The sequence below is a fragment of the Bidens hawaiensis genome, unplaced genomic scaffold (assembly GCF_021521415.1).
Source record: "Bidens hawaiensis isolate Kalapana, Puna unplaced genomic scaffold, B.hawaiensis_p1.1 tig00022329_1, whole genome shotgun sequence".
Classification (NCBI taxonomy): Eukaryota; Viridiplantae; Streptophyta; class Magnoliopsida; order Asterales; family Asteraceae; genus Bidens; species Bidens hawaiensis.
The window spans coordinates 80,987-93,086 of NW_027493478.1; positions in this window are offsets into that span (position 1 = coordinate 80,987).

Genomic DNA, 12,100 nt, shown 5'->3' on the forward strand with positions numbered 1-12,100 from the left:
TGGATTCGGGTTCAAGAAAACCCAATATATAAGAATATGGTAAATGGATAATCCAGTTTGAAAAGTGGGTTATAATGCTAATTACATATTAGACCTTGAAGTTTGAAGTTGGATACATAAAGTGATTATAGTTTAGTAATGGGTAGGTTTTGCCAAAATAAGAAAGTTTTAATTATATAATATTTAATAATAATAATAATAATAATTAAAAATCAATCTTCTCGATAAACGCGATATTTTGATAAAATAATCCTGTCACACCCGGCCCTGAACGGCGGAAACAGCCGGGCGCGCGCGAGTGGGGATCGATAATTAAGCACGGGCCATTGCAAACATTCAAAGTAAGATTTTCATTGCGCATGAAATGTTTGATACAAATACATTACATTGTTTAAAGATTACATAAAAACATCCAAGTATAATAACTGTTGAAGATTTCCACGCCATATCCCCTTTGCGTGGCAGGAACAACCGCGCGCATCGAAGGGATAGAACTAAAATCTTCCAAAAAGCTAGTTTTAGATGTTCAGCGTGAGGTGCTCTAAGTGTGACTCCATGCGCTACCTAGTTATCTCCTGAAAGACACGTAAAACATTTGAATCAGTATAAACTGAGTGAGTTCACAAGTTTTAGTAACTTGATAAATCGTATTGCATCATAGTCTTGATAAAAATCATTCTAAAACATAATTCTGATAGCATCATTGAAACACATGCTTAGTAAAACATAGTTCTGATAACGTTTCCTTTGATAAATCCGTCCCGCGGGTTACGCGCGAACATTTCTGAGAACCGTGCTCGTCTGTGTAAGTGGCGCTGCCACTACGAGCGAATAATACCGTCCCGCGGGTTACGCGCGGACATTTCTGGGAACCGTGCTCGTCTGTGTAAGTGGCGCTGCCACTACGAGCGAATAATACCGTCCCGCGGGTTACGCGCGGACGTTGTGCCGGAAAACAAGGCGCTCGTCTGCGTAAGAGGAGCGACCTCTACGAGCGGGCTCAATCCAATAGTACTGCCCCGTGACATGCTAGGCACTCGTCTGTGTAAGAGGTGCGACCCTACGAGTGGGCGGATCAAACCAGCAGTCCCTACCCTTAGAGTTCCAATGGTAAAGTGATCACTTACTCGAATCTGGTGCACTAACATCGAAAACCATAGATAACCGCTTGCATTACTCATCATGAAACATAATTTAAACACATAATCGCTTGCATAGCTTGTAAGTATACCATGATAAAACATTATTTAAGTACGTGTCCCTCGCCCCGAAAACAGTTTAAAAATAGTGAAAACAGTGAAAATAGGGGCTGTGAGACTCACCTGTGGTTCTTGTTAAGGGATTAATCGAGATTCAGGTTTTCTTGGTGTTGGCCTCGGAATTGAAGGTCTAGAATACGATTAAATAACAAGTATATATATTAAGATCAAGAAATAGGAGAATATAAGGGTTGGAAAGTAGATCTCAGGGTTATAATCTCGGCTTACCTAGTAACAGGAACGGAATTGAAAATCAAACGGATGCTTGGACGATGATTAGTGCAATTTGCAGTTTTAAGAGAGAAGTTTGAAGTGTGTTTGGGTGATAATTTGGGTTACATATTTATAGGCAAGATTTAGGGAACACAATCCCTTGCTTTAGGGGGTTGTAATCTTTTCATATCTAGGTGTAATGATGATAAAGTATGGAAATTATTATTATTTATTTAAAAGTGGAGGAGTGGATAAAAGATTCTGATTTGATTTGGACAGGACATGCAGGTCTGTGGTTGGTGAGAGTAGGGTGGCTGACAGTTGACTTTTCATGTTACAGTATGCTTTTTCAGGTGCTTTTGTCAGTGTACAGTTAAAAGTAGAAATCTCTGAAACACGCAACTGTTTCCTTTTTGGGCGGGAATAATCCCCTTATATCTGGAGATTAGGCTAAGTGTTCTGCGCGTATAGCTTTGTGCGCATAGCTTTCTGGGTGAAGGACATTTCTTTGCTGCGGGTAGGTACGTAACCTTCTCGCAGTCAGGGACATTGAGTTTCATTTGTAGATTCTCCAGGTGGTCTTGGTATTTCAACATAGTGATCAGTTATGTTGAAGTCAATTCCATCTTGGAGCTTCAGACAAACTAACTCTCAATGTTCCCGCCATGCGGGGAGGTTAGTTCTCCTTCCGCACGCGCATAAACGATTTAGGATGCACCCGCCTTAGCATCATGCGGGACGGTCAACCCATCAGACAACATAAAGTTAAGTTACATGAAAACATAAAGCCAAAACATTCGCGCATGGCGCACATAACATATGCCCACGCTGGTTCTTACATCGCGCGCTCGCGCAGGGCGTACATAACAATTGCCCGCGCTGATTCTAACATAGCGCGCTCGCACAGGGCGTACATAACAATTGCACGCGCTGATTCTAACATAGCGCGCTCGCGCAGGGCGTACATAACAATTGCCCGCGCTGATTCTAACATAGCGCGCTCGCGCAGGGCGTACATAACGTGCCCGCGCTGATTCTAATTTAGCGCGCATAATATTCACAATCACCTAATTATTAGGTTGATTACTTAGTTTATAGGGTTGGGAGATTACCGGGTGTCACAAATCCGAACATCGAAACGAGTCGGGTATTTAATAGAAAATATAAATTAGGAAACCCGAGTTGTTACATAGACCGTTGTTTTATATTTACGGTCAATGTTTGGTAATTTATATTATATGCCCAAATACTTTTTATTTGATTATTTAAATATAATTAAATCATACGATCCCGTCTGGTTTATACGGTTGGTTTTTGGTACAAACCGTTCATTACGGTTTGAATGTTTTCAAACCAACTGATCGAAAGTTAAAAAAATCAACCGTAAAACCAACCGATGACCGGTATGGATGGTTTCACGGTTTCAAACCGAATCGTGAACACCCCTAATAAAAACCACTAAAGTTAACCTGAGCCATTTCTTGTGATTAATTTAGTTGACTAAATCATCCATAGTTATTTTCTTAAACATTAGTTATGATTGCTTCCCTCTTCCCCTTCTCTCAAGTTATCAGATTGTTTGGTTTGTGATTTATAATTTAAGGCTTTTCATGCATTTGACTTGAATTCAAGGGTATGAGTCTCATCAAACTTGGGTAGTCCCTAAATGAGTTATGACATTTACTTTATTTGTGGAACTCTTTCATAATCAAACAATATTTTTTGCGGGTCATGAGTTTCACCGAATCCGGATAGCCCTTAAACGTATTATAACATCTCATTTATTTGTGAAATAACTCCTTAATCATCAAATAATAATTTAGCGGGTCATGAGTCTCACCAGACCCAGATTTCCCTTAAATGGGTTATAACATCTCATTTTTTTAGAAAACATTTTCATCACCAAACCCTAATTTAATTTTTCTCTTCTGCATATTCTTTGTTGTCGGTATATCCTCTCCATCACCGGTTAACTTCCGATTACTACCCATCATCTTCAACCTCCTCTCTCATGCATTAACCACCATCGTCACATGCATCAACTGTTCCTTTTTTATAAGACAAATATTCGTGTCCATGTTTATTCGTTTAAAAAAATCAACATGTTTGTATTCGTTCATTAAAAACCTAAAAACCTACACATCTCAATTGAAAGAACCCAATCATTAAAATTATAATGAACATAACAAACTAATATATACGTATTATATCAAAATAAAATTACGTCAAAAATAAAACAAATCATTACAAAATATAAAATAGCAAAATGATTAAAAATAAAAACCTAAATAAACCTTCCGTAACACATGGGCTCAAACTAGTAATTTATAAAATACTAACGCCAGTTATATTTCAATGCATCCAAATTTGTGATGCATTTTTGTTATTCCAAGTGAATAACATTATATTGCTTACATGAATTTTAATTTGTGAATTTAAATTATTTCATTTTTATTACATAAAAAAGTTATTTATTTGGATTCAAGCTCACATCAAAGATTCCATGTAACTTGTAGCTGCGGTTTTAACAGACCTAAATCCGACCCGTGACTTTCGTTTGAAATGAAATATACATTCCAAAATAAATAATTTACTTCTCGTGGGCAAAAAATACTTTTGATTTATACTTTTATAATTATATTTTAGGGTTATTTTATTAAGGGTGTGTCTGGGATGCTTATTTAAGTAAAAAATGACTTTTTGTTAAAATGATTTATTAACTTATGAATTTTTTAATGTTTGGATTAGCTTATGTGTTAAGAAAAACCAAAATAACTAAAAAGACACTATTTTTTAAAAGGAGTTTGATGTGTTATGAGGGTTAGAGGGGTGTAATAGGTAAATCAAACTCATTAAGATAATAAGTTACATATTACTAACTTTTCAAAACCTCTTTATTTTGCCTTCTCAATAAGTTAAAATCCATAAAGCCTTATGGTTTGTCAAACACCTTATACACCTTATTAACATTATAAAAAGTTTATAAGTTATAAGTTGATAAAAATAAGAAATCCCAAACACCCCCTAAATAACATTTTATTGAAGTCATATTTTATTATTTATAATATTTATATAATAACCAATTATGATTTTATTTTACACTTTCTTTATTAAAGATGGCGAACTGTACATCACTATATTATTCTTATACCATAATCGACAAATTTTAATGCTAAATCCATGAGGGAGCGAGTGATTGTCATTGTAACTTGTAAGGTGGAAGTTTCTTCGTTGGCTAGGAAGAAATCACAATTCGACATGATGGGGTAAAGTGAAATGAGGAATAGAAAAACTGATTTCGGTCAAAGATGAATATTTGATATATAGTGAGCAAATACATAATCGACAATCTCAATGACAAAAATACAGTCTATAAGGCTATGTGTAGTGAAGGGTCTAAAAAATGGGCGTTTTGCGTCGTGTGGCGCCCGGTCAGCAAAGGGTGTTTTTTTGTTTTTGGGGTGTAATGGTGTTGTAGCCTAATACACACACACACACACATATATATATATATATCACACACATACAAAATAAAATAATAATAATGAAACAAGGAAGCTGACGGCTGACGACAACAGAACATCCCCCCCCCCCCCTCCCCATTTCGCCCCCTTTGTAGCTCGGGGGCGGTGTTCTCACCCCAAAACCTCCATTATCGCCCCATTTATTCGCCCACTACGGGTGGCCTAATAAACACATGCAAATGATTCATCAAAAAGTGTGTAAGGAACAACCTAAGAGACATTTTGGCAAAGATTGTTTGGTAGCCTCTTAATGGTCACTGAGAGACTAAGGGCATGTTTGAGATTGAGTTTGAAAAATACTTATTGGCTTATGTGCTTTTTCAAAAAGCAATTTTGAAAAGCCAGGATTTAGGGCTTTTGTAAAACTGCTTTTTAACCCTTTCAAAAAGCTAAAATAAGAATGTTTTTTGTAATTGCCAAACAAATTTAAACTTTTTGGCCTTTTGAAAACACTAATAAGCGAATAAGCATTTTTTAAACTCAATCCCAAACATGCTCTAACTCTTAATGATTCATAGTCTCTTAATGGTTAAGAGGTATCCTTAAATCTTAACCATTCAGACTTAAAGTTACTTCTTAACCATTATGAGATTCTAAACCATTAATAGGGCCTTTTATTGACCATTAAAATGCTATCAAGCAATCCCTTTTTATATATTTTTTTTAAATTGACAAAATTGTGAAAAAATAATAAATTGCAAGAATATGCAAAATAAATAAATAAATTAGATTTTTTTTTGCAAGTTTTCGTATTTTTTGTCACCCATCATAATACTACTTTTGTCCAAACACACTTAACTATGAGTTTATGTGGATATGAGGCACATGTAGCTACAATGCTATGAATGTAATCCACCAAGATTTTATTACAATCGCCACATGACAATTTAGCATTTTTCTCAAATTTTAAAAAAATATTTTGCAATCTCAAACTATTTAGAAATAAAAAAAACCTACATAACCTACTATCTAACTAAAATATCTTGGATTAGAACACATATGAAAGTTTAGTGACATGATTGAAACAGTTTCAAAACTTAGTTATTATTCTATAGAGTAATTTCTAAATGATATGATGAATGTAACACATCACCTTTGGGCATAAGTGATAAATCAAAATTCACTCAAGTTAAGCTTTTTATGTTTTGTAAAATTTTATAAGATTAATCGTTTATAGTATATTTAATTAGGAATAGTTTATGGGAAAATTAGAGTTCTCGGGAAATTAGTTATCGAGAGTTTTGAGTTCTTGGGAATCATGAGTTCTTGGGAATTTTAGTGAGCCCAACTTTTAGTGGGTTTTCGAGAATATGAAAGTTTTCGGGTTTTATAAGGTTTTCAGGATTTTGGCAAACCAAAACCATTTTAGAAAAAACCAAAATCTATTTTTAAATCCTTAACCCATAAACTATTTTTAACACATAAATTATTTTATCTCATAAGTTATTTTTAAATCCCATATACTAAGTTATGATAAAGATAAAATTCGAATTTTAATGGATTATCTTGTTTCCTAATTTAAATAATTTAATTATAGTTATCCAATATTTTGAAATTTTTTTATTGATAAACTATATCATGTTTCAAAATTTTTTAATAAAAATTAATCAAAATTGGAAACAATATATTTTATTACTACGATTGATCCAAAATAAGGACGATTCTTCGATTTTATGATGAACGTGAAGAACATCTTCGAAAAATCTTTAGTCGGTTTTCTCTATAATCGAAATCTTAAACATATTATTAACAGATTCGAGTATATTAGAGTTTTAATATGAATTTTAGCAATTATAACCAGTTTTCTTAACAAAACATTAAAACATAAAACAGAAAAAATTAGGGCTTTAATCAAAATTCACGTCTTTCGATTTTAACTCTAGATTTAGGGAAAACATGAAAAACTGATTATCATCATCGCTCTGATACCTCATGTTAATCAGTTCTTCATGTAAGCAACATAATACATTATAAATATTAAACCTATGAACCTGTTACAGCAGAGAGAGTAGTATCCGCAACAGAGTCGATGTAGTCGGCATGTTTGTTATCTTGATCGAGTTCCCCTTTAGGATGTATAGTTAATGATGGTATTAGGGTTCCTGAGAGGAACTCGGTTTAGGTGAGAGGAGCAGGGCCGGCCCTACAGTATTAGCATATAAAGCTAGGGCTTGAGGCCTCCAAAAAACTAGGGCCTCCGTTAAAAAAATTTACGTATTTATATATATACAAAATTGGATATTTATTATCAATAGTTGATAAATTAAACAAACTAGTATTCTGGCCTAGTGGTTAGTGGCTTCTCCTTCCATTCCACCTTCCCATCAAACAAAAGTCCACACAGATAGGTTCGATTCACTCTCCAAGTAATTGTTTTTTAATTAACTACATGATCAGTTTTTATCTATTTCTCTAATTCTTTTTTCAGAGAATCCTTTGCAAATTGAGAACTTTGAGAACCATTTTGGACCACTAAAATCATTTTGAAAATAAATATTTGAAAAATATCATAAAACAAAAAATAATAAAAATTTTAAAAAAGTAAAAAAAACTAAAATTCTTATATTTCATTCCGGTTTCATTAAAAAAAATAATAAATAATAAAAAAACGCCGTATTATATACTTATGTATAATTTTATTTAATATTTAGTTACGTAATATACACATATGTACAATATCATTTATCTTAAATTATACATATGTGTACAAAAAAACATGTAAATGTACATATATGTATATATTATACATATGTGTATATAATTTAGCTAAACCGAGTTATTTTTTTATTTTTTTATGAAACCGAGATGATAAAATAAGAATTTTGGTTTTTTTACTTTTTTGATTTTTGTGTTTTTTTTATTTTATAATTTTTTTATTTTGTATATATACATACATATATATATAGAAAAAGGTTAAAATAAAAAGACATAGTTTTGTAGGAAGGGTATGAATAACATAAAATTTAGAGTTAGGAAACTATTTAGCCTAAATCCTAGATCCTAGGAAACTATTTGGTAGTTTAATAACTTACAATCTCAACCACTAGATCATAGATCCAAGGGCTTAGATTTATTCTTACTCTTCCTAGAAAATTATTTCTTTTTATTATAACCCACCCCTATATATATATACATGCTGCTCAATTTTTAAAATAAATAATTTAAACTTTATAATTTATATACAAACTATGTTGGTCAGTAAATTAAAAATAGGATGAAGAGTATGTGTATATATATTCCTTTGATTTGTATTATACATTAATCAAATGTGTTTTCGGAAACAAAACTGAAAATATTGTATTTTTATATACAAAACACAACAATTGCTCGGTAAATTTTAAAATCAAATTTATAAATTCTATAATTTCATCTCTCAAACTTTTCGTAAGGGCCCTAAACTTTCCTTTCGCTTTAGGCCTCTAAAATGGTTGGGCCGGCCCTGGAGAGGAGACACATAAAATTGTATGTGTAATTAGGTTATGTTGTAAATTTATTCTCTCTATATATATACATAATGGGAAACCCTTTATTAGCTAATAAGGATAATATGACTCATCAACAATTATCAAGCTAATATATAATAAGCTATATTAATAATTTTGATCTATTATAATATAAATGATAAGGATGACGATAAATATATATATATCTATATCTATTCTTACATCCTTAAGTTAAATGAGAGGGTTCTTACTTTGTTTGTGTAAACTAGCATAAACACTTGGGGGGTGTTTGGTACAGAGAATGGAATTGTAGAGAAATGGAATAGAGAAATGGAATTGCAGAGAAAGGGAATTGGTCTGGAGAATGAGAATTGACTGTTCTGTTTGGTAGTATAGAGATTTCAGTAGAGAAATATAGCTGAGAATCATTTCTCTTGTTTGGTACATAGAAAATAAACAGAGAATTATATCAACTTTATCATTAGCACAAGTATTTTTTTCATAACAAATATTTATTAAAAAAAACATATAAAAAGATGCATAAATTCCAACCAAAATATGCATTGATCAAACCAATTCACATACAAAACATAGTTTTTAAGCAAAAAACATCAACCATAGTTAAAACCAATTCACATACAAAACATACTTCAACCATACACAACTATCCCATTGAACCATCGGTATACAACTCGACCATCTCAATTTTCTCTTCTATTGTCAACGCAAGAAAAGAACGTCCTAGATCCACATCTTTACCAATCAAATGAGCTGCTTTGAACCGTTTTTTCGTAGTGATACCTGGTAAAGCTTTCAACTCATCACTAACCTTTTCATAGATTTCACGAGCCTCCATACCTTCTTTGCTAAGTTGTTCACCCACCATCTCCCCAAATCGAAGCAAAACTTCCTTGATATCTTTGCAAGACTCTCGATATATCTCATCTGCATCCGTGCTTCTACCTCTTTTGTGCTTGCTTGTTACACTTCCTGTTTGTCCTTCAGATCTATCAACATTTGGAACGGCTTCATCAACAAAATCAAAGTCTTCAATATCAACATGTGAGCTTTTTTTGCGTCTCTTGAACAACTATTATTTGCATTATGAGCAAGGGTATGTAAAAACATAGCAACTTGCTCATCGACTAGCATGTTTTTACTATTCTTTAGTCCCCCTCTAGTTTCTAGCATATCACAAAGTGTTGTAAATGCATGTATATTCATTCTTATGTTAACAACACTCGTAACATCACTTTCATAAACCATCCTCACCATGTTTTCACGCCTATTATGGTAACTCATTAAATATTTTTTACGTAAAGTCATTGACTCAATCGACCGACGCAAATGATAAGTACACAACATCCACCAACGAATCGTAACATAAATGACATAAAATGCACCTATGGCAACTATTCTTTGTCTGGAAGGTGATCTTGCCATCTACACATAAAAATATAAGAAAATTCAAGAAAAACAAACTAGACCTCATATATATAACAAATCAAAAGAGTTCATAGTTCCTATTATACACTAAACTAGACCTCACGAGAGATTGCAGGTAAATTAATGCAAAAACGCAGCCAAAGTGAAAGAAAAGAAACTACACAGAACTCAAAATTGAGCTAAAGCTAAAGTGCAAAATTTTGACATCATATGCTATTTTTTTCCTTTTAAGTCAGAAGGGGTTCCAAAACAAATGAATTCGGATCAAAACAGGTTCGGGTTACAAGTCAGAAGGGTTGACTCACAGGTTGGAAGTACTTGTGAAGATTCTTTTTCCATTGGATCTTATGCAGACAACGAACAGGCCCGTTGGAACTAAGGGATGCTTTTAAAACTTTAAAAATTCATCATATAGTTATTAATATGATGGTGCCTTCTAAACTAATGTACCAATATTAGTTGTCAATTTCAGTGGCTTGTAATACAAGTTGTGCAGCTAGTCAAACAAGAACAATAATTCCCATGTGCAGTTTTGAGAACTAAAATAGCTGGAATGATATAAAAAAACATGGAAAGCTGACACATGAATCATGATACACATTACACATACAGTATAATGAATATTAAAGATAGAAGACAGTAGTCACATATATTTCAGTGAAACTGACCTGATACTATCATATTCTGACAGGTTAAAATACCTGATATTAAGGGCTGATTAGTTGAAATCGCAACGGAAGCCCATCGGTTAGCGATAAATTGGTGCCTTCTAGAATCGATTTTTACAACCATGCACCTAATATTTGTCTATATAATGATCATATGCACTTGTAATGTTCTAACACCTCATAATAAGAATATCCTAGCTACAACCTGTGACCAGACGGAACTACAATGCTAGTGTTCATTTATTAGCCTTCATGTGTAGGCCTGTAAACGAACCGAACGAACGCATAAAAGGGCATGTTCATTTGTTTGTGTCTGTTCATTTAACTTTAAGCAAACACCAACACGAACAGTTAACCGGACAAATATACGTGTTCATGCTCGTTCGTTTAAAAAAATGAACATGTTCGCGTTCGTTTATATTTGTTCGTTTAAAATCTTAACGAACTGTTGACATAAATGAAAATATTTGAACAAACACAAAGGAACATATATAAATAAACGTAAACAGACACAAACAAACAAACAATATTTAATTACACATTAGGCATAGGGTGATATAATTTGTAAAATACAAATAACATTTAATTATTTTTATAAATATGTAAACAAGCATAAATAAGTGATTCAGTGAACGACCGAAACACACGTTTTTGTTTGTTCGTTTAAAATCTTAACGAACTGTTGACAAACATAAATGGAAATATTTGAACAAACACAAAAGAACGTATGTGAACAAACGTAAACAAACACAAATAAACGTAAACGGACACAAACAAACAATATTTAATTAGATATTAGGATGATATAATTTATAAAATACAAATAACATTTAATTATTTTTATCACTATGTAAACGAGCATAAATAAGTGAACGATGAACGACCGAAACACGCGTTTTTGTTTGTTTGTTTAATTAATGAACACAAATTTAAGTTTATGTCAAATAAACGAACTTCCCGTCAAACAATTCACGAACAATTCTATCGGTTCGGTGCGCGTGCAACCCCTAACACAAAACCCTAGAAATTAAGCACTGTAATCTCAATAACAATTACAAAATTCATCAAAATTAGGGCAAAACTCAACCCAATTGAAATTAACAATACATAATCCAGTCTGCAACATGTGAATCAAACAATCAATTGATTACTGTGACGAATCAGAAGGTTTCTTAATAGAACACGAAGACTAGAAGTCGGGAAACAGAAAATCTACGAGGATAGGGAATAGGAATAGGGAAACAAAAATCATACCTGGTTCGGGCAGAAATCAAGCGAGGATGGTGGTGGTGTGCGTGGGTGGGTAATTAGATAGAGATTAGAGGATGGTGATAGAAGTGAAAAGGAAGAGAATGGAAGTGAGAAATGAAACCATTTCTCCGCTTTTTTTAGAGAAAAGAAATCAGGGAAATGGAAATGGTTTATTTCCATTTCTCACCTCTTTCTTTCGTAAACAAACAAGAGAATTGTTTCCATTTCCATTTCTCACCCCCCAATTCTCTGTACCAAACACCCCCTTGGTGTAATATAACTTCTTCCAACTCTCT